The sequence below is a fragment of the Vicugna pacos genome, chromosome 4 (assembly GCF_048564905.1).
Source record: "Vicugna pacos chromosome 4, VicPac4, whole genome shotgun sequence".
NCBI classification, from domain to species: Eukaryota; Metazoa; Chordata; class Mammalia; order Artiodactyla; family Camelidae; genus Vicugna; species Vicugna pacos.
This window is the reverse complement of record NC_132990.1, coordinates 29,549,445-29,576,423: the sequence shown is the minus strand read 5'-3', so window position 1 is coordinate 29,576,423 and position 26,979 is coordinate 29,549,445. Positions and strand designations below refer to the sequence as shown.

Sequence of the window (26,979 nt, the reverse complement as noted above, 5' to 3'; positions counted from 1 at the left end):
TCTGTGTTCCCTTCCCTAAAGAATGAGTATCTAAGAACACTGGATTTCCTTAGTAGAACTAAGAGCTTTGATTCTGCCATGGAAAGGTCTCCAAAACAATCCCCCTCCTCTATGGCAGCCGCGTAGACTTTGATTCCTGCTATTTCTCCTCTCCAGTAGTTTAAAGGAAAGAAAGAAAAAGAAATCACCCTCTTACCAAAGTCAACCCTCCTTAAAACAGTAATCATTGCCTCTTAAAAAAAAAAAATGCAGTGCCAGAATCCCTGGGTAGGGTCGGGCTGCCCCACCACTCCACCATTTCCCAAATTCTACGCCCACCCCAGGAGGAGAAAGCGGGGATCGCACAAATACACAGACCCAAACACCTTCATTCTCTAGAATTGCCACTCTCCCTGGTCTGAGGCTGTAAAGCAAGAAATGAACCGTGCAGGGGAGGACCTCTGCCCAAGGAGGCTCAGGAGAGCAAACTGTGCGCTCTGGTGCCGGGGCGCTGGGCTCGCGGACGCGGGAGTGTGTGGCTCCGGCCCGGGAGGCGCCGGCTGCCGGAGCCAGACTCAGGGCGAGCCGCGGGAGCAGAGGGGAGGACTCAGGGGGGCGGGCCAGGTCAGCTTAGGGGACTCACCTGGTCATGTTGGCTCCGGGCAGTCGCCACCACCACCTCCCGCGCGGTCACCAGCACTTTCCTCCAGCGCCTTTGCGCCCCGCCACGGCCGCTCAGCCCGCGCCTTCCCCAGTCCCTGCCTCCGGGTGGCGGATTTAATCCCGCGGAGCTGCGGCCCCCGCGGCGGGAGTACCCCCAGTAGCTGCAGCCGCCTGGCCCTCGCGCGGCCAACCCAGTCCAGAGCGAGGAAGTGGAGGAGAGTCAGCGAGTGAGTCCGAAAACCCGAAATTCAGCATCCAAAGGAGCGCGTCCCCCCCCCCGCCCTCCCTCCACCCCTACCCCCTTCTCCTCCTCCTCCGTCTCCTCCTCCTCCTCTTCACGGGCCGTCCTCCTGGCCCGTCTGCGCCCGCGGCTTCCGCGGCAGTTTCTCCTCCTCCCACTCCTCCTGTTCGCCTAGCGCTCGCTTCTCCCGCTGCCGCCGCTGCTGTGTGTCTCCTCGCCCTCCTCCTCCTGCTCTTCCTCCTCCTCCCGCTCCTCGACGCTCCGCCGCTCGCGGCTGGGGGGTCCGGGGCCTCGTATCCTCTCCTCCCTCCGCCTCTCCTGTTTCCTCCTTCCTGCTGCTGCTGCTTTTAAAAAGGATTCTTTGGCCACGAATAGTAACTCGGTTGCCCTCCTCAGCGCCTCCCTCCCCTTCTTGTCTTCTTCCCCCCAAAAGTGAAGCGCACGAGAGAGGTAACCAGAAACTGAGGCTGGCGCGGGGGACAGGAGAGGCGGGGGAGAGGGGGCGAGGCGACGCCTGGAGACTGGCCTGCGTGGAGTCAAGGGCCAGGAGGAGGGATGGCCAGTTCAGCCCAGTCCTTGGACCTGGCGTGAACCTGGTGGTTACGATGGAAGGCGAGGTGGTTTGGTGAGGAAATCAAATGAAAAAGCTCAGGAAAGTGATTGAAAAGCTCCTCTCTTTGTTTCCTTGTCTGGGTGATTTCTAAAATCCTCGTAACGTGCTGGGGATCCCATTGAATCCCCCAGCGCTGGGGGATTGTGCGCGCGCGTTGCCAGCACGAGAGTGGCAATGTGGGTGCGCCCGGGCGCAGGGAAAGGCAGGCCCGCTGCGCCCGCTGGCGAATCCCTGAATCTAGACCACTGACCCACTGAGAGGGCCGGAGAGCTGGAGGGAAGGAGGCAGGAAAGCTGGGCGAAGGAGACGCGAGACACACACACACACACACACACACTCACACTCACACTTGCAGAGGTGGGGGCTGGGTGACGTCACTCCCTAGCATCCATCCACCAGACAAGAAAAGACCCCCTCTAACAAATTCACTCATCTCCTAAGAGATGCAGACCCGGGCGCTTCCGGCTCTGTGTCTCAGCACACGGGAGGAAAAATGCTGGTCGCGCCCCATTCAAAGCAGTTATAATAATATAAGGGGCGTGCGCTCTTCAGACACAGTTTGTGTCCGCTGCTCCAGTTCACCTTGGTATCTTCATTCAGCGATGTTTGGTAGATCCACTTTGGAGTCAGAAAGAAAGCGAAGTATCAAATCAATCTTAGTGTAATAACTCTTTTGCTTCCATGCCACTTGCTTTTATGACGTTGAAAATACAGTGCTCCTGGTCTTTGCTGAAGGACACCATAAAACCCTCTCTTTGGACATGCACTCAGTTGTTGGGCTATACAAGCTTCATCCACAGAACACACTATACAGATTGTTAGCTAAAGAGGCAAATTTTAACCTCCTTTACTCCTCAAGGATCTCCAGCATTTGGAAAAAGTCAGCAGCTGGAAGCAACCATTGGCAATTGGCCTACCAAAATTCTATTAGAGACTTGGTCAGAAAGGTTAAATAAAGTCAAGGCTTCCAGCCACCCCCCTTGCCCATTCTGTGTTCAGGCCAGCGCAAACACACAATACTTATTCCTGTAGGCTCAAGGCTGTCTTTGAAAGAGCAAAGGTAAGCAGACCCCCTTAGATTCAGCCTAATGATCAGGCATCCTGACTGTTGTCTCAAGCTGCCCATTTGTTCCCACCGTTTGTGCGCTGTGCTCCTGAAAAGAACTGAAGGATTGGTTGGTAATCCTCTGCCCCCTGTGTGCTCGAAAAAGAAATCACGTATTTTTGAAAGGAGTCTTGCTAAATGAAGTTTAGTTTTCCAACAATTTGAGTCAGATAGGAGTAGGTGGAGGATCACCTTAGCATGACTCTACCTTTTTTTTTTCTTTTTTCAATGGTTAGCCTCCTAGTAAAAATCAAGAAATCTGTTCCTGTGCAAGCCTCCAGAGCCTTCTGATAACATGAGGAAGTAAAAGGCTGAGCACGTACAATGGACACCTGCCCCACGTGCCCTGATGATGGATTCAGCAAGCTCAGCCTCTGCACAGGTGATTCCCATTCAAGGTATAAACTCCAATTTGGCTTTCTCATTGCTACATCCTCCCCCATAAACCGGGGAGTCCTCTTCTTGCAAAGCCTCTTGCAAAGTTGGATATAACAGGAACAAACAAAGTTTTCAAAAGCCTGATATTTCCTCTGCTATTGTCTTTGTTGTAGAGACCCACATCCCTCCACCTCATTTAAGGAGATCTGACCAGGTTTGACCTTATTTAAGATCCCAGCTGGGAAGTCTGATTAGCCTCTGGGAGCACAAAGAAGAAACAGTATCATCGTAACTCACTGGTAGCAAGTTCGATTAGCTAGAGATTTAATGATGATGCTTATCTTGGGTAGCAACAAGGCAGAAGCAAAGGGACCCAGAAACTGGAGGTACAGAAGATAGTATAAGTAAATGACAAAAGCCCATGGCTCAACTTTCCTGACACCACTGAGGTCCTAGATATTCCTGTCCCACTACAACCAAACACCTTGGAGAAAAAAGTAGCAGTGGAAGGAAGTGACTGGAGAGACTGAACTAGTATAATACAAAAGAGACAGCAATATTGAGTGTGATATGAGAAAGAGAGCAAAAACGTGGAGCCACATTTTCTCTGTACATCTGAGTTGTGGGAATGAGGCTGCAGCCCAACACACAAAAGTTAATACCTTCAGAGCACCCTGTGGCATCTACTGTAACCTCTGGGAGAGTTTACCATTTGGAGATTTGAAGTCAAAAGAACATCAAGGGTGGTGGGCTAATCATCGGTTGATATCACCTAATTATACAAGTATGGAAACTGAGTCCCTGAGAGTTTAAGGTGACTCAACTATTCGGTGGCAAAAGGAGAACAAAAACCCAGATATCATGACCCAGTGTTCCCCTCCCCTCAACTATTCCTATTTACCTCCCAGTTCTGGATCGAAGAAGTCACTTTTTCTACTTACCCAATGAGAAATAAACACGGAATGTTTAAAACCTGTAAATACCTATAGGAAGGAAGATGAAGAAATGGTACTAGACCATTGCTTAGTTCCTTCTCAGCTCTAGCATTCTGTGATGAATAGCACAGGGGAGCTTTGCTATAGCACAACCCCCTCTAGTGCATAATTCAGCATATGATGAGTATGAGTCTATTTTGGACCCCATCCAAGGAAGTTAATTCCTAGAAGTACTCGAAAGATTTTATTCTCATCTATCATTGAGCATCCTAAAAAGAAGACTGAAAATAATCGTAAGGACAGCAACAGTAATCATTTGTTACACTTGTATTATGTACTAAACATCAGGCTATCCTACTGTTTTTCAAAAGGTATATCATGACCTTTTCTGAGTCATGAATCTACTGGGTCACATCCAATTTTTGAAATAAAAGGAGGGAAGAAAAGAAAGAAGAATGTATATTATATGTATTAAGTATCATTTTGTAAAACTTAATGTTTCCATCATGTGGCTAGTGATTAAAAGAAAATGTTTCAAAGCCTCTGCCTCACCCCCAAATCTTAACAATTGCCCTCCTAGTATTATCAGCCCCATTGTATAATGAGGTGAGGAAACAGGAACAGAAGTAATTTGGCCAAGCTGACGTTGCTAGTAGCCAAGCTGGAATTTAGAAACTACATCTGGTTGGCTTCAAATGATTGTGTTTTTACTTCTATTCTGATCATAAATTATTAAGCAAGGGACTGAATAATTGTTGTTGATCATACGTTCTTTGTGAAGGCTACCATGGTTTGTATTAAATCCAGTTAGAATAGAAAAACATGACATAGGTTCACAGGACGTGTTCTGAAGATAGTAAACAGTTGCATAAAGCACTGAAACGAATATCTGAGACCTCTTCCTGTGGATGCTAGCTACGCCTAATATACTTCATTAATTTGCTGCTTAATGCATACATGGGATAACAATTAATAGTTTTAAACCTCAAGTAACTTATTCATCTCTACAGGTGTTAAAATGTTTTGAGAGAATTTTTAAAATGTAATTCATGTGACATTTCTCAGGAGCTTATTTCTTGATCAAACACAGACCTGGCACATAAGAAAGATTAAACAAATACATACAAAACAGAGTTCCTAGTGGGGAGGGTATAGCTCAAGTGGTAAAGCGCATACTTAGCATGCATGAGGTCCTGAGATCAATCCTCAGTATCATCTCTAAAAAAATAAATAAGTAAACCTAATTACCTCCCCCCAAAAATAAATAAAATTTTTAAAAAATTAAAAAAAAAATACAGTTCCTAAACTAAACACTGTATGAATTCATTTGAGAACACTAGATATACATACATAAAGTAGTAAGACTATACTATAATTCCACCTAAATTGTAGAGAAAAAAGGAAGACAACTCCAGTGATCTGCCAATTTTCTGACTCATTTAGTCCTTTGGATTCCACCAGTAACACTGCAAGTTTACGTGCTGTGCTTCCCATTCTTCAGATTTGAAACCTCACACTCAGAACTGGGAGGTGATCAAAATCAATGTCTAATCCTGGTCTTTCTGATTCCACATCCCAAAGTAGCTTTACAAACAGGTGCGCTACCAGTAGACAAAGAGGTGGCTAGAGATCTTGAGACCCGCTATGCAAACATTCACACTTCTCTCCATATCAAAGAAATGCACTTTCCTTTTTCTCCAGGGCAGCATTGCTTGTACCTGTCAGGCAGCAGTGTTCTCTTAAAGACAAGTAATGCACATCTTTCTCTAAAGAAAGGCCTAGAAAAGCCAGGCCTGCTGCCGCATTCTACCCTCACCTGCCATGTGTAGAGGACGTTATGGTACCATGCTATTTTCCACTGACTCTGCTACTGGAGATTACAGCATGAGACTGTGACAAATGGATATCCCCATTAAATTCTTTAGTAGAGTGGGGCCATTCCATTAACCATTGGCACTATCCCAACCCAAGTGAAACACTGGGTCATGTTTTTCTCTTGTGAGCAAGAAAATGAAGAGGGAAAACAAAGGCTAGACTCTAATTACCTTTCCTATTTTTTGTGTTGCATGCATTATGATAGCCATATATTACAATTATTTATAATTAATATATGACAAGCTGTCAGCTAAAATTTAAAAGGTGATTTGTCAAGAAGTTCCAGTAACTCATACATTAAGCAGTGGATTTCAGTATTTCCTATCAATAAAAGTGTGTTTTGGTTTTGTTGTTTTAAATCTATTGTGTTAACATAATCCGAGGCCACCTAGCTTTATATACTTGCAGCATCTTTTAAAAATACAACTCATGCTAATGCAAATGGATACTTTGTTAGTAATGTTAAGGAACAGCACTTTTTTTTTTGTCATTTTAGCCTTTAAATGTGAATGTTTTCATTGAGGGAACTATTTGCCTCATGTTTATTTTTAAGTTTTAAAGTTTTATAATTTTTATATATTTTTCAAATGATGTCTTGGGGAGTCAAGGCAAAGCCAAATGGAAAAGAAAGAATTTGCCATTACTTCTGTTTAATGTTTGTATCTTATACTAGAGCATTTTGAAGTGAAGGGATATTTTAAAATACAGAAAAAGATGAAGTCGTCACCGGAAAGCTAATAATGAATCACTCACTGGAGGGTGGAAATCTGATGGAGCTGGCTCCGTTTGCTGAATGCGACAAGAATGGGGCACAGGATGGCAATGGGTCACCAAGATTTCCTGGAAGGGATAACAAGATTCTTTAAAAGAGGAGAAGCTTGGTTTCAATATCTAGAAAATGTCAACGTCATGGGATATAACCTGGAAATAAAGTTAAATTTGCAGCTACAATTTTATTACTGGTTCCCTGACCAAGCAAAGTTGGTATTGTTGAAGAGAATGAGAGAAAAGTAAAGCAGCATTTGTTTAAAATTTCATTTGCACAAGGCTGACTCTTATCTTTCAAGACTGGGACGTGCTGTAGGATGTCAATGACTCTCAATCAACTACGTAGAGGGTGCTGAATCTCCTTAATGAAACAATATGCTTCAAGATTCAGTGGTTAGAAAGAGAGAAAAAGCAAAGAATTACAAAAAACGAGGGTGAAACCTGAAGCACAGCAGCGTTTCAAACCTGTTAAGACTCTGGTGTCCACCAAGTTCAGTCTTCACAGTTTCAGCAAGAAAGCTGTACCAAGTCATGAAATCATTTGTAAAGAGTCTTTCAAACAGGGTTTCAGAAAACAATTTTCAGGAACTCACAAGTAGATTTCCATGTAATAGGGAGTATATCTCTTCACAGGCTGGGGATTACAAATGACCAGAGACAAAGCAGTCCTTCGGGGATCTCAGTTACAGATTTCACCCTGCTCCCCAGATGCAGCAATGTCCCCGAGTGTAGCTGCAGATGCTTCTGCAGACATTCTGGAGAAGTTTTCAACACAGTCAATGCAGCAAAGACATCAAGATGACTATTTTTTTCAGCCACTTTTCAAACTTTTCTCTATCTTTGTCTTATAGTTCTATACTTATACTTCCTTATGTCATTTATCAATTTCTACAGGGTATGTCCATACTTGGCTCAATGTTTGTTTTTTTTTTTTCAGCTGTTTGAGAGCAGATTCATGTCTGATTGGAGCCAAAAGCTCTTATCATAGGAATTTAAGCACTGTGCATACTCCATAAATACTTGAGAAAGTAAAGGAAGGGAAGAATGGAGCTAGGAAGAGAGAAAAAGGAAATAAATTTGTTGTCAATTACTCTTCTTATGTGAAATATCACTTTCTTCACAAAGCTTCCTATAGTTTGCTAAGTAGAATTAATTTGTCCTGCCTCTACTCTCACAGTCTTTTTCTTCTTATTTCCTATTTCTCTGTATTTTGTGTCTGTATATATTTGCACCCTATTAAGCTCTGAATATCTCCACACTCTTTACATCACCATCAACAAGCACAGAACCTGGACTATAAGCAGATTTCAAAAGATTTCTGCTGAATAACTCAGTGGAGGTTAACATGGGCTTAGATACCATGGTGGCTGGTCAGATGTCACCTTCATATTGCCTGTTATTGGGCCTGTGCTGAATGGTACAGTGACCTAGATTTTGGTCAAAATTAGGCCTCACTTATTAAAACACACAACAAAATGTCACAGACAAGAAATAATAATGGAATCTGAACAGAAGTAGATGTATTCATAGTTCCACAGAATTCTTAGAGTAATTACAAACTTTCATGGTTTCCTGCAAGATGTCAAAATAACTGATCAGTTCAGTAGAAAAAAATCCTTCATACATCTGACTGGTACTGAACCTCTCATTTTTACCTAGGTATACTTTATTAGGTAGACAAAGCACTCATTTGTCTGTAAATTTTTTCCTGGATCATTATATATTATTCTAAAGCCTCCTGATTTTTAAAACTCCTGGGCCACATCTCCAAAATTACTAGTAACATTCAACAGGTCCAGCAGAAACTAAAAGAGACAAGACAAAAACTATTCTTTCCCACAGGTTATGATTACCTTAAATAGTGCATTCAAGTCAGTGCTTGTTTTATAAATGTAGAAGCACCATTCTTGATTTGTTATCTACCTGTTATTAATTCTTGAAGGGCACGTTTTGTCCCCTTTTCTTACCACTGAAACCCCATCTTTCCAATGCAAACATCTCTATTGTTTTTTGGACTAGTACAATAATAATTCCTTGTATATTCTTCTGCTCTTAATCTTTTTCTTATTGGCCCCAATCCATTCTCCACGGTGCTGCCCAATTAACTTTAATAAAGCACACATTTGATTATGTAACTTACATGCTCAAAAAAATCCAAAAAAACTCAGTGGTTTATCATTATTGACCAAACTAGGTACATGTATTCTACCAGCATTCAAAGGCCATCACGAATGGAAAGCTGCCTGAATCCATTTTTCCACTCTAAATTTCCACCCCTTTACTACCAATACCCTAAATTCCAGAACTGTCTGAACAAAACTACGTTTTCCTTATTCAGCCAGAAAGTTTCCTATGAACACATACATGCTAAACTCCCAGGCAGCCTTTAAGGATCATCTCATCCATTAGTTTTGTTTTTCTCTTGAGTCTTCTACCCAGATATGAGCAGTACTTCCTTTAAAACATCTGATTCTTTGGGCTTCCGTGGCCATTTTTTCCTCTGTTGCATTATTTCACTATACTAGATACTAAACTCATATGAACTTGTGGCTTTATTTGTTTAACAAAATCTGATTCTTCGACTCTCTTGTGCTAAACAGTCTACTGAGGTAGGATTAAATATCATAGAATGCACTCATTTCCAAGATGTGCTCCATGGCTAGTTTTACTGGTACCCAACCATTGATTGGAAAGGTAACATAAATATGAGAATGTATTGAAGTCAGTGGGAAATTATGCAAACTTATCTAATCACACCTTGAAAGTTCTTTTGCCAAGTGACTATGTTTAGGAAGAAATTCCAAAAAATTCTGAGTTAAGACCAATGTGAAGAGCAACAGATGATGGAAACCTTTAACTCTCTCTTTCCCTTTCTGTCTCTCTCTCTCCCCCTTTATTCCTTCCCTTCAGCCTTCCTCCCTTTCTTTCTTTCTTTTTCTGTCTTTCTCTTTCTCACTTTCTCTTCCTTCCTTCCTTCATCCCTACCTTCCTTCCTTTCTTCTTCCTTTCTCTCAGCTTTGCTCACGATCCATGCAAGGAGATGAACCAACCTGGGACTATTAGCAATCTTTGACCTCAAGAAGCACAAAAGCAAATCAAGTCAGGCTGGAGTTTTTTTTTTTTCTCTGCCTTCCCCTTGGCAAAGAAACCCAGGTCAGACATCTAGAAGCAGTCCTGGAAAGGACACCTGGCATCCATGCTTTTTACTTTTTTTTTGTTTTGTTTTGTTTTACTATTTTCTCTCCATCAGAAGAAACTCCTGCCTGGTGAGTCTCAAGCTCTAAGAAATATTCCATCTTGTACCAAGTGGAGGTAAGAAAGAACACAGTGTCTCTATTACTTTTTTTCCCTTTTTATTCCTATACTGCCCTAAAGCAGGCTGTGTTCCAAGACTATGGATGTCACAACTGCTCAACTTGGTCAGTTAAGCTGAGTAAAGAAGAGATGAGAAATTAGAGCAAATGCTGAAAGCTTTATTGCGTCCGTGATTCAATCCTTCCTTGCCATCCATAACACACCTGCCTTTTATTAAAGTTATATTTTTACTTGTTTTTCTCATTCATTCCCTGCATCTCTGCCACAGGCTAACCCTTGATGTTTCCAGGTGGCAAGACCATAAAATCTTGAAGCAAAAGACTGGGCCTCAATCTTCTGTATGTCCCTTGTATACCTACAGAATGTTCTTTACAAATAGTGCAAGTTAAAATGCTATTGAATTTTTCTGAAGTCTAGTGCTTTCTTTGCAATGAATGGGAACTCTATTGAGAACAGGCACATCCCAATTTTCCCAGTTTAATATATTCTATCATATTGTCTCTTGGGAGTAGGCTTGCATTTATCACATCACAAGTCCAAATGTTTGGAATGTCAGACCCTTAGAATGGTGGTTCACATCACCTGGAAAACTTTTACACGTATGCCTTGAGCCCATTCATATGAGCGGAACTGGATTCTTTGGAAAAGAAACACTAGCATAATCTTAAAAAGCTTCCTAAGTGACTCAAATGCTAACCAAGGCGGAGTAACCTTGCTTTCCAGCTCTAGGAAGCACAATTTGAAAAGCACTTGACTAGGTTAGTTTTTCTAAAGTATTTTCCAGCTCTCAGATTCCTGGTGAAAGCACTATTATTTTAGAAGTGAAAAAGAAATGGCTCCTTAATTGGATTCCACTTTTACGTAGTAACGAACAAATGAAACACAACCCCAATTTTGGAGAGTGGTGGGGTGTTTTTAGCATTTCTTTTTACTTAGTTTTCATGTATGCCCATTCATCCCATTGCTCACTCATTAAGGCCTCCACTCTGTGTGAGGTATGTCAACTATGCACTATTAAGTCATTCTAAAAATGTGTTCTGTTAGTAAGGCACACATATTAAGGAAAAGTCTTTCATCCAAATACAATGCAAACATCCCCTAATGATTTTCATTCCCTGCAGTCCAATTAAAATAGGAAGCAATGCCATAGAACTAGCCTAAATTCCAGCCACCCTATCCCCAAATAAATCTATGATTAAAACAAAGAAAGAAAGGATCAGAAAGATCAAAACCTCACCCTCCTCCCCCCCCAAAAAACCCAATTTGGTATTAAGTCTCGATGTCCATGTGTTATTTTTTTGAGTTATATCAGGAACAAGAAAACTACTACTTTGAGAGAGAAAGATGTTGCTCACAAATTTTTGCTTAAGGAGTTCATTCTCTTCAAAGGGGACTATTCTTGGTAAACACTAAAAATAGCAAACTATCAACTGTGCAAACTACACCATTACAGCCAACTTCCTTTATTTCTCTGAGTTCTTAGCACGGTATTTAACAAATACGAGGAACATTACCCACACCGTATTAGTTAAATATTAACATTTATGTAGCACTTTGTAGTTCACAGAGAGTTTTAAGACACCGGTCACTTTTAAGGCTCCTAATAATGTTGTAGTTGGTAAAGCATCCAATATACAGGTGACCTAGACCCATGAATCAGTCTAGATGCTCTGAATCAGAAGGTCTGGGCAAGTCCCTAGGAGTCAGAATTTGGGGCAAGCTTTTCAGATCATTCTGAAAACCACCTCAGTTAACTCAAGTCAAAACCATCAATTTGTTGTATTGTTCCTGGGAAAATAACCCAATAAAGCTGAGAAGATTCTGGCTTTTCCTAAAAGGCTAGCTGCCTTTTTCGAGGATTTGTCTCTTCTTTTTGTCCTTCCCTACTTTTTCAAAGAAAAAAAGATCACTATTTTACCTAAATCTACAAGCTTTTTAATTCTGCTCTGCAAAGCTGGCTGCTTCTACCTGTTATCCTTGTTCTGAAGGAAGCTCCTAGCTACCGTCAGTGGCCTGAGGGCTTGAATCCTACCCACTCTCCTTCTGGCAATAGCCGGAGGCAGCTGTAATTCCATGGCATGATCAGACATTGTAGTGCACACCCAGCAGCCTGCCAGGGCATTTCAGTGGGCTGCAGCCTCCTATTTGGGAACCCACTACTTGAAGCTTGAGTTCTATACTGAGGGAGAGAATCAGCTGTGAGCTATCTGTGTTGGAGTGTGTCTTTCTCCATCAGTTTAACACAGACTTAAAAGTAAAAGATATGCTCTCAGCTAGCTACCTCTCCTGACCCAGCCTTAAATTACATTAGAACAGCATAATAGCTACCTTGGAAATACCATCTCATATATAACTTGGGGGAAAAAAAAAAGAGTCAAACATACCCCTCAATAAAATCTTCTTTAGAATAAAATTGCACATTTCAAGGGAGGAGACAATGTTATGTTTACCTTATAATTACTCCTAATCCACGCAGAGACTGGAAAGAAGGGAATTTTGATTTTATGTCTGGAATGAAATAAACTTGCCTGGAAATGAAGATTCAAGAAGGAAAAAAAAACACCTCAAAAATTAAAAGAAAGTGTGTCTCAACCACCCATATCTTTTCAATTCTCAAACTTTCCAAATTCTTTTGGTTTACCACCCCAACCTTAGTAATACCCTCTTGTTTAATAACCCTCCAGCTATTCTGGTTACAGTTTCTGGGAAATTTGTCTGTCAAAAGAAGAGAGGTTCCAAACAGTACACACACACACACACACACACTTCTTTCTCTAGTTCAACAGGTCGCCAGTACTGGTTGATGTGCTGGCCCTTTTGGCCTTGAAGGAAACATGGGGAGGATGGGGAGTGGATATACTCAGATTACCTAAATGACTACCTAGCTGCCTCAGAAATTTACCTTCTGTCCAGACAGTGCCTCATAGTGAAAAGGATATTGGGGAGAAGGACCTAACACAGTTTGCCATGTCTTTGAGTATCCAAGAGAGTAGGAGAGCTTTCTACTTTTTATTCCCTGCATGCAAAGGAGAAGATGCAGCCATCCTATTGGAGACCACTGGGTTCCCCCTTGTCTCCATTTATTTTGTCTTACACCCTTTAAACTCTCAAATAAGTACACACGTTGCTAGGTTCATAATTAGTATTGGCAAAGCCTATTCCCTCACTTACAATTCCATTTATACAAATGTTCCCATCAGTCTTTTTAAAAGCCCTGGGCACGTGTTCAAAACATACAACCCAAACAAATAAACTGCACAACTTAAGCCAAACCCACCAACAACTGGACACCTTCCTGTTTTGGAAGGCCACCCTGAGAAGTTACTTAACTGCAGTGTATTCTACGAATCAAAGTGCACGGAGCTGAAAATGGAAGTTTTATGTTAGCACCTCATCACCAAAGAAACGTAGGGTGTACAAATAAGCCACAGAATCAGCTACTTAAGATTCAGTGGAGTAAACTTCACCTTGAGTGACATCCTTAGAAAACAGAATTTTTAGGGAGGAGTAGAGTTCCTATGGGGAATTTTAACGTAGGGTTAAACTTTGGTGGAATTTATTATCTCCAAGTGCTGAGAAAGAATTTATATTTAGAACTAAGTTCTTGATCTTATCCAGTGATTGACTTCTCATGGCCTTTGGAAGTTAACTTTGAAAGCAAAATTCCTGTCTGTCATTTACCTCTAAAGCTGACATGATCACAGCAGTGGAAGCTGCTGTAAATGAGGCCATGATAAGAGAGAAAACTTCACCAATGGAAAAAAAAACTCCAACATGTAGGAAAAACAGAGAATTTATGATAAGTTGATTTTTACCTTGGTACAGCAAAAAAAAAAAAAAAAAGGAATAGCTCAACAAAATTCACATTTTGGTGGGGAATACCCCCAACACAGAATAGGCAGAACTGCTCAAAGGCACAATTTTGAGCAGGAAGGAAACAAGGATCTTTGGCTGTGATACAGGTTGGCACTGTGGTCCTGCGGTGCCACAGGGAAGAAATATGTTCTTTGCAAGATGGCAACCTGTGGAAGTGAGCAGAAATGCGATGGAATAACATTTCCAGGGTGGAAAGCTCTTCCTTCTGTTTCTCTAACAGAACACACCACTATAAAGTCAGCTCACAGCCCCAGCAGAAACTGCCAAGTTTTGAACAAGTGGTACCACCCGTGCTTAAATCTCCGCCCAGTCAAAATAATTTCCTCTCCTGGGTCTTCTAACTGTGGCAAAGGGTGAGGCACATGACAGTGAGACTGTGAAGAGGAAGAAGTTCCACCATGGAGCCTGAAGAGCGAGTGGATTATCATCGCCTGTGCTGGCAGAGGTTGGCAAGCCTATCTCCTTTACTCAGGAACAACCGTGTGTGATATGATCTCCCATCCTCTATCAAAAAAGGGCTCTGTCTTTGGGAAAACAAAGACTTTTCTGCTCAGTGCTATTCCCTCACATGATTGAGTTCTCTTTTGAACAATGTTATATTATTACAAACTTTGGAAAGCTCGGGGGATGGAGGTTGTATGAAAAACACAATAAAGAAAAGCAGCTGTTTATACGAGCTAGTCTTTTGACCATAATTATATGTCTCTCTGTCTTCTTGTTGAATCAGGGAATTTTGGGCCAGGTATCTGCACGAAGCATGACAGAAGGAAGATAAAATGGCACATTATCCAGTGATAGTGTAGTGACCTACACTAATGTAAACTTTGTGGACACAAAGTCCTGTTCTTTATCACTTACTTTTTAAAAAAAAAATCTATAATTCTTTCTTTTTTATCTTCAATTTTCAAGAAAACCATCCAGGGACAAATTTTTCAGTACAGGAGGCAGCGAGGCAGCATTTGCCAGTACAACAACAAGAAACCAGCCAAGTTGCTTTGGAGGAGTTAAGCAAGTACATTTCAATAAGGACACAAACAATCGCTGGCAACCAATCAGAAGAAACAGTCATCGTTGCATTAAGGGAGCCCTCAAATATGAGTGCTGTCGGTGGAAAACAGAGTTACTCACTAACCGAAAATGTTTACTTGAATTGAGAATTATTTTATGGAAACCACTGTGAATTTTGGAATACTTACAATCTGTTCAGATTGGTGGCTGTGTACAATGTTCCTGCCTCAATATGCCCCGAGACTTCTAATCTGTCTGCCTAATGGAGCAGGTGGTGAGATACTCCACCGAGCTGTCGGCTCCTGGAGGGCAGGGATCACATCTTATTCATCTTGGATCTTGCACAGTACCCAGCTCTTCAAAAGCAGTCGATAAATATTGAGTGAAAGAATCTTTCCTTACATCACCACATTCCCTGATCCCCTTGGCAGAAGATGTCACCACCTCCATCATCTCTGTCTTATTGCCCTACTTTATTTTCCTCTGAGGGATTATTTCCAGATGTCATGTGATATGTGTCATTTTTATTTTTATTTTTTGTTTATTATTTATTTTTCCCCACCAGAATCTAAGTTCCATGAGGGTGGGGACTGAACAGACTTGATTCCTTGTACATCCCTACCCTAATGCCTAGGATGGTGCCTGATACATAACAGGTCAATTACAAATATGTGTTTGATTTTTGAATGAATGCCTGAGTGATAAATAGATGGTATTCTCTTTCCCTTCAATTTTTTCCCCTCTTTATTCTCATCTATTTCATCTTAATAGGGCCTGGAACTTATACTATGAACTTAAGTCAGTAGAAAAGGAGGGTTCTTTATTATACAGTGATGTATTCTAAAGAATGGAAAAGTCAGGAAGGCATGGTGTCAGGCATGCAGGTCTACAAACCTGCAGAGAAATATGTGACAGCAAATAAAGAAGAGAGGGAGGCAAGAAACAGAATAATGTCCCGGAGGCCATTAGTGGTAGACTTCCTATGAACGGATAGGCTACCCAATGTAAACAGTAATACATTTGTGCAGCATCTTCTAGCTTCTGTGTGTGCACCTACTCAAAAAACATAACACTGGGTTCTTTATCATACTAAGCAGGGTGTTCATGTCCTTTCAAGCTTTGAGGGGTAAAACTACATCTTACATAGATTTTTCAGTTCTCTTAATACATCACTTTTAAACTGAGGGTAAAATTTTAATAAGACAACATAATACTTTTCCCCTTGGGCATCCCTGCATTGTCCCCACCTGTGAATGAATAACAATTCACAACCTATTAATAATGTTTCCATTTTACCGCCTAATTTAATGGCTGATAAAACCAGTGACTAGATGGTTCAGTGACTTGTCTATGATTTACACGTGGTTGTTGATCCTGCCAAATATAAAATCTTCAACTGCAAACTCTAGTTATTATTTCTTCCTTTCAAATCAATAGAGAGTGGAAGTTCTTTGTTCCTTATAGATGCTCACAATGTGCGATGTGGAACAGTTTTTCCTTGCAATTTCCAAATTTATTACCAAATGAACCTGGGGCAAATAGAAAAGTAGCCTAGCTGCAGAGTCTAACTGTGGAAAAAATGGAAGAATCGGAAAGGTCTGTCATCGGCCTTCCCACTATGCCCCTTCTCTCCACTCTAGGTCTCCCCTGGGCATTTTGTACTCTTCTGCCTTAATCTCAATCCCCTCAGTACTTCTGGCCAGCCAACCACTCTGTTGCCTTGCTCTCTTAATGAATCTTATCTCTCCCCTAATTTTCAGAATGGAAATTGCACTGGAGATGAAAGAACATAATCCTTAACTCTGTTAATACCTTTGTGTCATGGGGTGAGCTGTTAAAATCCCCAGAGTCCTTGTTTCTTTATCTGTAAAACAGGGATAATGATATTTATTTCACAGAGTTATTGCACTGAGTACTTAAAGTTGTGTACTTGAAACTGCCATGTACAGCCTGTCTCCCAAGAAATGTTTGATAAATGTTCAGGTTACAGTGTCTAGGTATCTGTTCTGACCTAAGATGGCTGATTCTAAAGAAACTTTTAAAGCAGAAAAATGAAGGGCATTTTTCTAGTGGATGGTGAGGGCATTCCTTCAGTTGGAGCAAGAGTGGCATGGAGGGGAAGTGAAATATTTAGGGCCATGATGACCAGTTGTTCAGTGTCCAACTTACAAAACCATACATGGACACACTGAAGATAGACACCCATATTGTCTCTGAGATGTTATGATCTTTGGCAACTCTTTTTTTCAAGCATAAGGTAAGCATTTCGAGGTATACTCTCAAAAGTGTGTAGCAGGGACAGGGAGTTGACAGTTGTGAGATAAGCAAATCTAGCTCTCTGGATGTTCATGTATATTGTTATATTTAATAATAAGCATTAACTATCTCCTTAGATAATGTTTAACATCTATAATATATTTCATGGTTTCAGTGTGATTAGAACAGGCTCTGACTTGGACAGTGTGGGCTGATATCCTGACTCAGCCACTTACTAAGTGATTCTGTGCATCTATTTATCCTCTCTGAGCCCCACTACTCCCTTACTTGTGACAGTTGTGTTGAGACATGGAAAGATGGCTAAAAATCAGATTTTTTTTTTACTGTGCTCAACCAATTCTAGTCCTATCCCTCGATTGCCTATGAGATAACTGTCCTTATTATTTAACAACCATTTTTGTGGGATTTTCTTCTACTTGGAGCTCAAAGTCCCTTAACTGGGACATCTCAGCCTTTCAGTACTGCAGTCAGTGAGGGTACTCCTACCAGAACGGAGCACAAAACTGCCTTCAGTTTGTGCATTTACCACTTCTGCTCTAATGTTCTCTACCAGGTTAACCTAAACCAAGAGAGTTTATGTTGAGTGTGTGTGTGCATGGACCTGTTGTTACTTAAACAACTCATGAGACATAGCTGAAAAACCTTCCCCTAGACTGGTTTTATGAACAACACACTCCAGGTGTGTATTAGAGAATAGTCATCAAACCAAATGAACCAATGAAAAGCCTATATTCTACTAAACATCAGTTTACCTTATCCTTTAAGCTCCGGAAACAAACCAGGAACCTGGTATTCTGTGGGAAAAATGTTACGAGTCCTGAAAATTCCTACGCCTCTAAACCTCCTTTGTATGTTCGTGTCCTCTAATATTACAGGATAATCACTTTACTGAAATATCCTCAGAAGAATGTGGAGCTTTGTCATTTCCTGGTTAAAGGTTTCATTATTTTCTCCTGGCAGAATCCTTGTCAGAAAGAATTCATTGGTTGTTTGATTCTAAGTTAATATACTGAGACCATTTAAATCTGGGAAATTCACTTGCAAAAACTAACTCGGCACATTTGGTGTTCTTAAGGACCGCAGTTAAGCTTTACTGAGTGACCTGCTACCCTTTGCCAACAGGTATCAGTTTTAAGTATCTGAATGAAAAATGCAAGTATGTTTGCATACATCTTTAAAATGTACAAAGTTCAAGATCACATCTTGATACATGGCCAATGTAGACTGTGTTTTCAATGTGTCTTTTTAAATGTGTCCTTCTTGTCCCTCTCCTTACCACCCTGCTTCACTTTTTAAATAATTTGTATGAGCCAAAGTAGAAGAAGAAACATAATCTGGGTCTTATTCCAAAAAGTCAAAGATGAATAACCCAGAGTGCCTTCTATGTCAAATTAATGGTTCATCAGAACATCGTGTAATCTACCTGAGTGAGCAAACATCTCATTTTTAACTGTTTTTAGAATTTTATGAGATACTGACACCTAGGGACTTTTATAATGGTAGTTTATTTCTCCTATTGTGAAGAATTTCAGAGTAATAATAAATTAGCTTATTAAAATAACACCTAAATAAATTTACATATTTTAATGAGCAAATTATCTTTGGTTACTTTGGTATTTCGGATGACTCTTTTTCTGCCAGTAGGTCAAACTTTAAAAATTCACACTTGCATCCACTTACAAAATGATAGAAGTTTATCAGGAAAGAAATGCAAAAGAATCTCCATTAAACTTGACATTTTTTTTTTCCAGCACCATTTGCTAAGAATGATAACCCTCAGTGACATTTCACATTCACAAAGGAGACAGGCCAATAGACAAAGTTTACAGGGGTCATCATTTTGCCCTTTGCCCTTTTAACATTCAAACACTGCAAGCAAGGGTCTCCAACTCTTCTCAGATAATCCAGTTCCTAAATATGAAACCTATGAATGGTGCTAGATGGAAATAAAGGTGTCTGCTGACATAACTCTATGAAAGTACTGCTGCTGATTGACCTGAAAACGGCACAGAAAGAGGATCAAATCCCTCCTTGGCTATTGATACTCATTGTCTTAAGGTCTTAAGGGAAGTTGTGATGATACCCACCCAAGTTTCTGTGTTTGGCTTTGAAGACTGACGAGAGGTCCTTAATAATGAGCCCTTATTTAGTGCTTGATAGTCAGTGGAAGTGGTATATATCAATCATACTTGGAGATGATAGTTAGCTTACACTGCCAGATGCCAGTTATTTCTCAGGAAGCCATCTGAAGGAACTTTCTGAAACACTGTCTCAGTGTTCCCAGGAGCTGGATAATTTGTACGAGATTGCAAAGCAGTGGAGTCGGTCCACATGATGTCCTTCTGTGCAGTTCTTCATTCCAGGCACAATCTTTAGAGGGAAATAAAATGACTACTGTACCTCTTGGGTTCTCAGCTGACTCTCTAACTATCCAAACAAGTTAAAAGACACAGGACCAGTGTGTAGGAGCAGGGTAGGGGATGCTGGAGAGCAAAAATGGAAGATGGAAGTTAAATAAAAAAGAATTAAAAAAATTGTCTGTACCTTCTAATCCTTTCTAAAGATTCTAGGTAGATGCCAATCCTACACTACACCTCCTTCACATCACTGTTGGTTGTATTGCTCTGTTTACCAGGCAACCCTGGTCATTAGCATGAATTTTTACTCTGTTTTTGGTGTGGAATAATTCCTTTACCCTGGGCAAGGAATGGACTAGGAGGCCCAAGGTATATGCAGTCCGACTTACTGAATACAATGCCCCTTTGCGTATTCCAAAAAGATGCCTATATTCCCAAGTGTCTGCAGGCATGGGCTATCCTCTCTTGAACTCATTATGAGCTCAGGTAAATAAGATATAGACCATGAGATAGGCCATGGCCATTAAGGCTGTGCTGGATATTTTTGTTTTCTTGGTTTCCCAATAAATAAAAGTGCTAGGTGTGTGAGGGGCGGATATGAGGTATGAGTAGTGAACAAAAATTGTCATCGGGCCCAGGAGGCTTGGCTCTGCATTCATTCATTCATTTATTCATTTGTTCATTTATTCATTCATTCCTGCTTTCCTTAATTTACTGAAATATCTACTGAGAGTTCATTATGTACCTCATACTCTGCAAAACACAGAGGATGAAATATTGAGCAAAAAACCAGACATAACCAGGTCACTGGTACATTATTGTGGAGCTCAATGGCCACTCACTGGCCAGTGAGAGTCAGTCCTGGTTATTATTCAGATTTGGATGCCCCTTTTATAATTAATATCCACCTCTCTATCTCAATTGTGAATGATAGATTTATTAACAAATTCAAAAATTGGGGAGGGGGAAGAATATTCCTGCTAACTTCTTTTGATTTGGTATGACAGCCTTTCAGCATTAAAGTTCATTAAACTTTGCTTCACTTTTAGTCCTAAAGACAGAAATAGACAGAAGTTGAACCAAATCTGGAGCCAAAGCTCTGATCATTCATTTTCTGAGACTACTCCAAATACCCCTCATCTATTTCCAGATACAGTAAAACATGTAAGGAGAGAAGAGTGATCCTTCCAAATCACAGAGGAGGAGAAATCTATTGACAGAGAGTGAACAATTTTGGTCTCACTGCTTAAGTTAAGAATTTTCAAAGCAAACACTTTCAACCCTCCACTTGTAACACTGTTTACAGAGAAAATACACCCTATGTTTGCTGTGGGGTCTGGAATGTAGCCTCACAAATAAAGGCAGGGGGGATTCCTGGGGGAAAAGAAGTCCAATTGTAAGAAAAATCAAGACAGTCCTTTTTGGGTCAGTCAATACCCCTAAGCAGCCCCATGGTATCTGCCACCAGTTATCAACCTGGTGATGTTTGATATAAACTTGGATGGTAGCCACATTGATCATCACTAAATAAACAGCACCTTAATAGCAACTGTTTGAGAGATGAGGCAGGATTTGAGACCCTCAAGTTGCTTTCTCTGAGCGAGGCTTCAACTCCAGGCCTGGCTCATTCCCCATTCAGTGTTATCTGTGCAGATCGACAGCCACCTGCTTCTGCCTTTTCTCTTTCATGAAGATGGTGATACAGCACAGCACACAATACACTCCTCCTTACTGCTTTTAATGTCATTATTTTTATCGAGCAAAGTTCTGACTGCTTAGCGCTAACTATTACTGTTTAATCCGAGGGCGCCTGTTTAGGAGTAATGTCATTACCACAAAGACAGAAACAAGCAAATGGTCCAGGTAGCCTGCACTTTGCTCTGTCAACTCCTGTCTGCTGTCCTCATCCCAGAGCATCATCAAGAAGCGATTGTTCGTATGCATAACAACAAATGTATGCACACAGAAAAAGAGAATTAAAATCCTTTGATATATTTTGTTTCATTAGCCTAAAGTACTTCGAAGGTCATTTCTGATATGCAACAGGGACTAGCAACACACTGTTCTCCCTCATTTAAAATAATAATTATAATTCTTCATTCCTTCTCTCATTTACTCATTCTTTTAGTAATATTTATAAAACACTTACTGCATGCCAGGCATTGGGGGCACAATGGAAAAGAAATCAAATGTTTCCTGCTCTCTTAGTAAGAGGTTATTCCTGAAAAAGATGTATATTGATCAAGTATTTATAAATTCGTATTAAAATTCAGCCTGTAGTTTGGTCTTAAAATGAAGTTCTCCATGAATACTATTGTAAGGTAAAGCACTGACTTGTAATATATCTACTGGATTAGGGCAGATATATTGCACTTTATTAAAGCTAGGCACATATTTCTTTTCAAACATGAGAATACCTTCCTTCTACAAGGCTTCTGCAAATGATTATGATGTAGATATACAGCGCTTTCAGTACAAGACAAGGAAAGAGCTATAGTATACATCATGGTATACTGAAAAACTCATGGTGACATGGCGTTAAGTAAGAACAGATACACAGAACAGTAAACATAGTCCAGTAGATGCACTTTACTGAAAGTATGAGAACAGAGCATAGCAGCAGTGAGGGGTAGAGCCATGAGGGTTGGCAGAGTTTAAAAACAAAGTTTCCAGAACCTGGATCTCAAGGTCTAATAGAATTGACCAGAGAAAGGAAGAAATGGTGGAGAAAAGGAATAAATTCACAGAGAATTAAGACTCATCCAGCCATGGTTTTCTCAATCATTCTCATCATTCCTCTCATGAAAAGAAAGCCTCAGTTACCTTCCTAGACATTGTCCTGGACTCTTTATGGACTCCTTCCTGTCTTCTTACTCAAGAGAACAAGGAAAGGAGAAGGACCGTCCCATTCAGAGTTTAACTATCCTTAAAAAGTCTGGTAGAAAAACAAGGAGGGAAGGGAAGCCCTCAAAGGTCAACCAAAGTGCCAATAAAAGTGGTCTGAAAAAAGCACATTAGGACAAGAGTCAACAGGTTTTCCTATTTTTTCCTTCCTCCATTTATAGTATCGGAAGATTAACACTGGAAGAAACACTGTATTCACTGACTAAAACCAGACAGTTGCCCCATTCATTTCATTTCTCTTTGCTTAGACTTATTTCTAGATTTATTTTACAGTATCTCATCTTAAATTTGTATTTCTATGAAGGAGTTTTAAAATGTTCTAATCTAACCCCTTTGTTCTATGGATTTACAAATTACAGATCAGAGTACTAAGGTCATTTATTCAGGAACATGATTATTTCAGAGCAAAGTTGAGAGTGAAAACCAGATCTTCTGTTCCCCCAAAAGTAGACAGTGATTCAGAGTTACTCAGACCTGGTTTGAATCTGTGTTCTTAATTAATATATCTGTGTCCATTTCCTCTGTATAATGGAAATAAAAATAATGCTGAGCAATTCTGAAAAACTGTGATTAAGCTATTTTAGAGAATGACTTTTAGAGAATGACTTCTGAAGTCAATCTAAAATAACAGATATTATTAATGGAAGATAAATGTGAGATCGGACTGAACTCACACACACACACACACACACACACACAAACACATGAGTTTCTTTTCAGTGAAGAATGACCAAATGTTTAAAATTCTTGGTAATGCCCTAGTAATGCCAATTATATTGACAATGAGCCACTATTTGAGCACCTACTGTGTGTCACTTGAATTAGATACATTAATTCTAATTCTGGCAACAATTTTGCAGAGCACTTCACCGATGATGAAACCAAGGGGCATAGTAGTTAAGTAACGTTACCCATGGTTTAGCAACTAGTATGAGGATTCAAATGAAAATTAGAAAAAATTTTCAACTCAGATGTGTTCCATGCAGATAAACAGAGAGAGGCGATTTCTTAAAATGCTTTCCAGCACAAACACCTACACACTTAAGCCAGCAGCTGCTCTCCTTGGATATTCAATGAGCAGTGTTGCTAGGCTTAATCGGTTCAGAACCATAAACCTGGGTAATTTAGAAACTGAACTAAGGGCACAGAAGAAGATTTCTTCCAAGCACACACCTGCTGGCAGCTATAAGTAACTATTCCTAAGGTCAGACTTAATTGGATTTAGATCTAAATGAACTCTGACATGTTGATTATTCACTGCTTGAAAGCAGAAGGAAGAAAAATGCTAAGGTGAGAGGTCAGGAGTGTAAGCTTTCCTCTTTCTCCCCTGTGGTTCTGAAAAGTCCCATTGAAGATTTGTTTTTAGTTAGGTCTTGTATTCTCACTTTTAAATAAAGAACCTAAATGTTTTGGTTCTAAGTCCATCCTAAATACAAATCTTCTTTCTTAACAGACTCTGGCTCTATAGCTTTGAGAATGAGTCCAGTAATGAATATAGGAGTCTACCGCAGAAAGCACAAAGTGGTTAGTGATATATATTCAAAACTTCTCATAAATTGTTTCCTCCACAGAATGTTAAGAAGGGGAAGTAGGCAATCTAAGAGATGGTAGGAATATTAGGATGAACAGCAGTGAGTGCATTGTCTGCTCTGCTCCAAGCTTTACAGATCTTACCTCAGTCCATTCCCATGATTCTTCTTCCCATTTGATCACAAGTACAGTTCTTATCCTCATTTTATCAAAGGAGCACCTGAAGCTTAGAGAAGGGAAAACGTTCACTTAATGCCATGCAACAGTAAAAGACAGAGGTGTTATTCATACTCTAGCTCTGCCGGATCCTAGCAGCCAAAACTCTGTGAGGATGGCTGTCCTGACACAGTCCTGGTAGGCTAGACCCCAGATGGGTCTAAGCAGGAAAACCTTCCTTGAGAAGGTGAGCCCTGAGCTTGACAACAGAGAAGATGAAAGATATGGCTTAACTGCATGTTGCTATTTAAGTCTACTGCACATATAGAGAAGGCTGGAAGTAGGGGCATGGCTTAGGGTAAGTAACCCAGAGGGAAAAATACGGTGAAGTGAAGAGAGAAATCTGAAGGACTGAAGAGAAGTTTCTTTTAGTTTGGAGCTGGACCAAATAATGAGGCTAGAGATGACCTGGGGATGTTTGCACCCAGCAGGAGAGGAACCAGAGGCCTGAGACCCAAAGAGCAACACAGGGCCCAGAGAGAGGGAAGGAGCAGACCAGGCTAGTTACTCAGTAAAGATTACCAGGTGTATTGCAGGTTCTGGAAAAGATGTACTTCTGTTTGATTCAAAAGATAGTAACCAATGGGAAAATCCATAAAAGAGAAATCCATGACAGAAAAGATGACTTTGTAGACAAGAGAAGGGCCATAATTCAATGCTCACTCTATTGGCTTGCCATAACTCCACCTCTGTTTTTTAACATTTTTTGTTCATGTGTCATTCTTTCATTTAACAAGGATCTACTGGAGGCCCACTGTGGGTCAGGCTCGCTGTGGGAAGTGGAGTTTCCACAATGTTCATCTGAACCAAAGCAGCATATCAGGTCTGCATGGAGAAAACAGAGTCATCTCTTGGATTCCAATGAGGATGAGGTAAAGTTCATGACTAGCGCGTCAGTGATGGAGAATACAATGTAGACATTTAAGTGCTTTGGGGAATGATATGGGACCAATTAGAGTGACTCTCATAGTGCAAGTGAAGTGTTGATTGTGTTGAATAAAACAGAAACAGACGAGCCTACGCTCTAAGAAGAAACAATAGGATATGTGGATGAGATTTATAATGATGAAAATAGTTTCCATTCGGGGAACCTGTACTTCTCCAGTGTGCTAGATGCCTTACTTATTCACCCGTCTGCATCGCAGCCCTTTGAGGAAGTTATTATTACCATCATTTTACGGATGAGAAATAAAGTGACCAACCCTCTATTTGCCTCGGACTGAAGGGTTTCCCAGGCACTAGACTCTAAGTACTCACCCTGGGGGAGTCCCAGGCAACCTGGGGCAGTTGGTCACCCTAGAGGAAACCAAGGATCCCAATGTCACAAGTCAAGGATAGAATATGAACTCATGCCCAAGATTTCCTGATGCCTACACCTCAGTCTTTCCACACTGCCTCAATTCTTAAAAATCCTGAACTTAGCAGTAAGAGGTCACATACTTTCTGTAAACATAAACATGAAGACGACTTTATCTCCCGCATCAAGTAATTTTCATGCCCTCTCTCCTGTTAGGTTGTGCACTGCTGCCGTCTGGACCACGAACATGTACTTATCATCTAGCTGATCTTTAACACAGGAGAAACACATTTACCTAGTAAACCTTTTATGTTTTTCAGGAGTTCAGTTACAATCCTAGAGGTGAGTGACAGGACAAAACTCCACAAGAGGTTGTCTCCAAGAGTCTAACATCTGGATGAAAATCCAATGAAAAACAAAAGTCCAGCTGTTTTGTCCATAAAGCAAACACATTGATATTTGGAGACATCTGGAGAGTTGATTGAAGTTTTTGATTTTCATACAGATGGTCAGCGTCATAGAGACACAGCCCTAACTATATATGGAAAGAGATGCATAACTCTCCTTCATTACGTCATTGCCATAGGGAACCCTTTCTACTGCTAATGTCTGCTGGCAGAGTGAAGACTTACCCTGCTCACTTATACTGTTATATCACTTTTATTTCATTGCATATGGTCATTATGTTTCAGGACATATATTTAGACCTGGATATCCATGCCATGATGTAGCCATGATAGATTTTGAAATTAGTTACTTCATAGCCCTTTTCTTTTTAAGTTCTAATGGGTTAGATGCAAGCAGGAAGAGGGGGGCATTTACTGGATTGCCTAGCCTTTCTTCAGTAACTAAACAAACACATGTAAAACTGATTTAAAAGATGATTCAAACAATTCAAGTTTTAAAGTGATGTCACATTCAAACTAAAGATAGTCCCAGGGCTCAATTTACTCTGCAATCAGCACACTCCTTGGTTTGACTGTTGGGTGAAGCAGCTGCATTATCTGCATTTTGCCAAGTAAACAAACTCTGTACCGTGCAATAGTGTTTGTTGTTTCCTAATGTGCCAGTGGTTAGAAATGGCTTAAAAACTCTAATTACACATTTTCATATAATGCAGAGGCGGTGTGGGGGTGTGCTTCATTACTTGAAGACACACACACAAACTACACTTGTATACTTTGTCTGTGGCGTAGTAGTTATTCAATACATGCTTCATAAGTGCCTGAGAAATAATATCACTCCTTAACTGATTACTTACTATGCACTGGACACTGGCTTAGACATTTAAAGTATATAAAATTACTTAATTCAAATAATAATCCTCTGAGGTGGCTTTATGGTCCCCATTTTATATATAAGTTGACTGAAGTGCAGAAATGTTAAGTGATTCACCCAAGGTCATATCAATATAACAGAAGTGGCCTTAAACTCAGATTTCTCTGACCCTACAACCCATGCTACGATCTGCTGCCTCTTCTTAAAGTGGGTATCTGATGGCAGAAACCTAGCTTCGCTAAGACCCTCAAGACTGGTTTAAGACCACTGTCAAACAGAGACACGCATAGATCCTTTCATGCCTATTTCATTAAAAATCATCTTGGCGGAAAGTAGTTGGCACCCGCACGTAGACGGAAGAAGT

At 40.6% G+C, this 26,979-nt stretch overlaps 1 protein-coding gene across 34 annotated transcripts in view; it reads right to left on the bottom strand.

Moving 5' to 3' along the window:
* Positions 1-26,979, bottom strand: part of PTPRD (protein tyrosine phosphatase receptor type D) — a 1,865,527-nt gene that overhangs the window by 478,377 nt on the left and 1,360,171 nt on the right. Inside the window, exon 1 of one of the 34 annotated variants that reach the window (XM_072959449.1) lies at positions 623-855. The exons of the other annotated variants lie outside the window; for them this stretch is intronic. The gene's annotated coding sequence lies outside the window, so the exon portion shown is untranslated. Of the gene's footprint in view, positions 1-622; positions 856-26,979 lie in introns of those variants that run through there. 34 annotated transcript variants of the gene reach the window in all.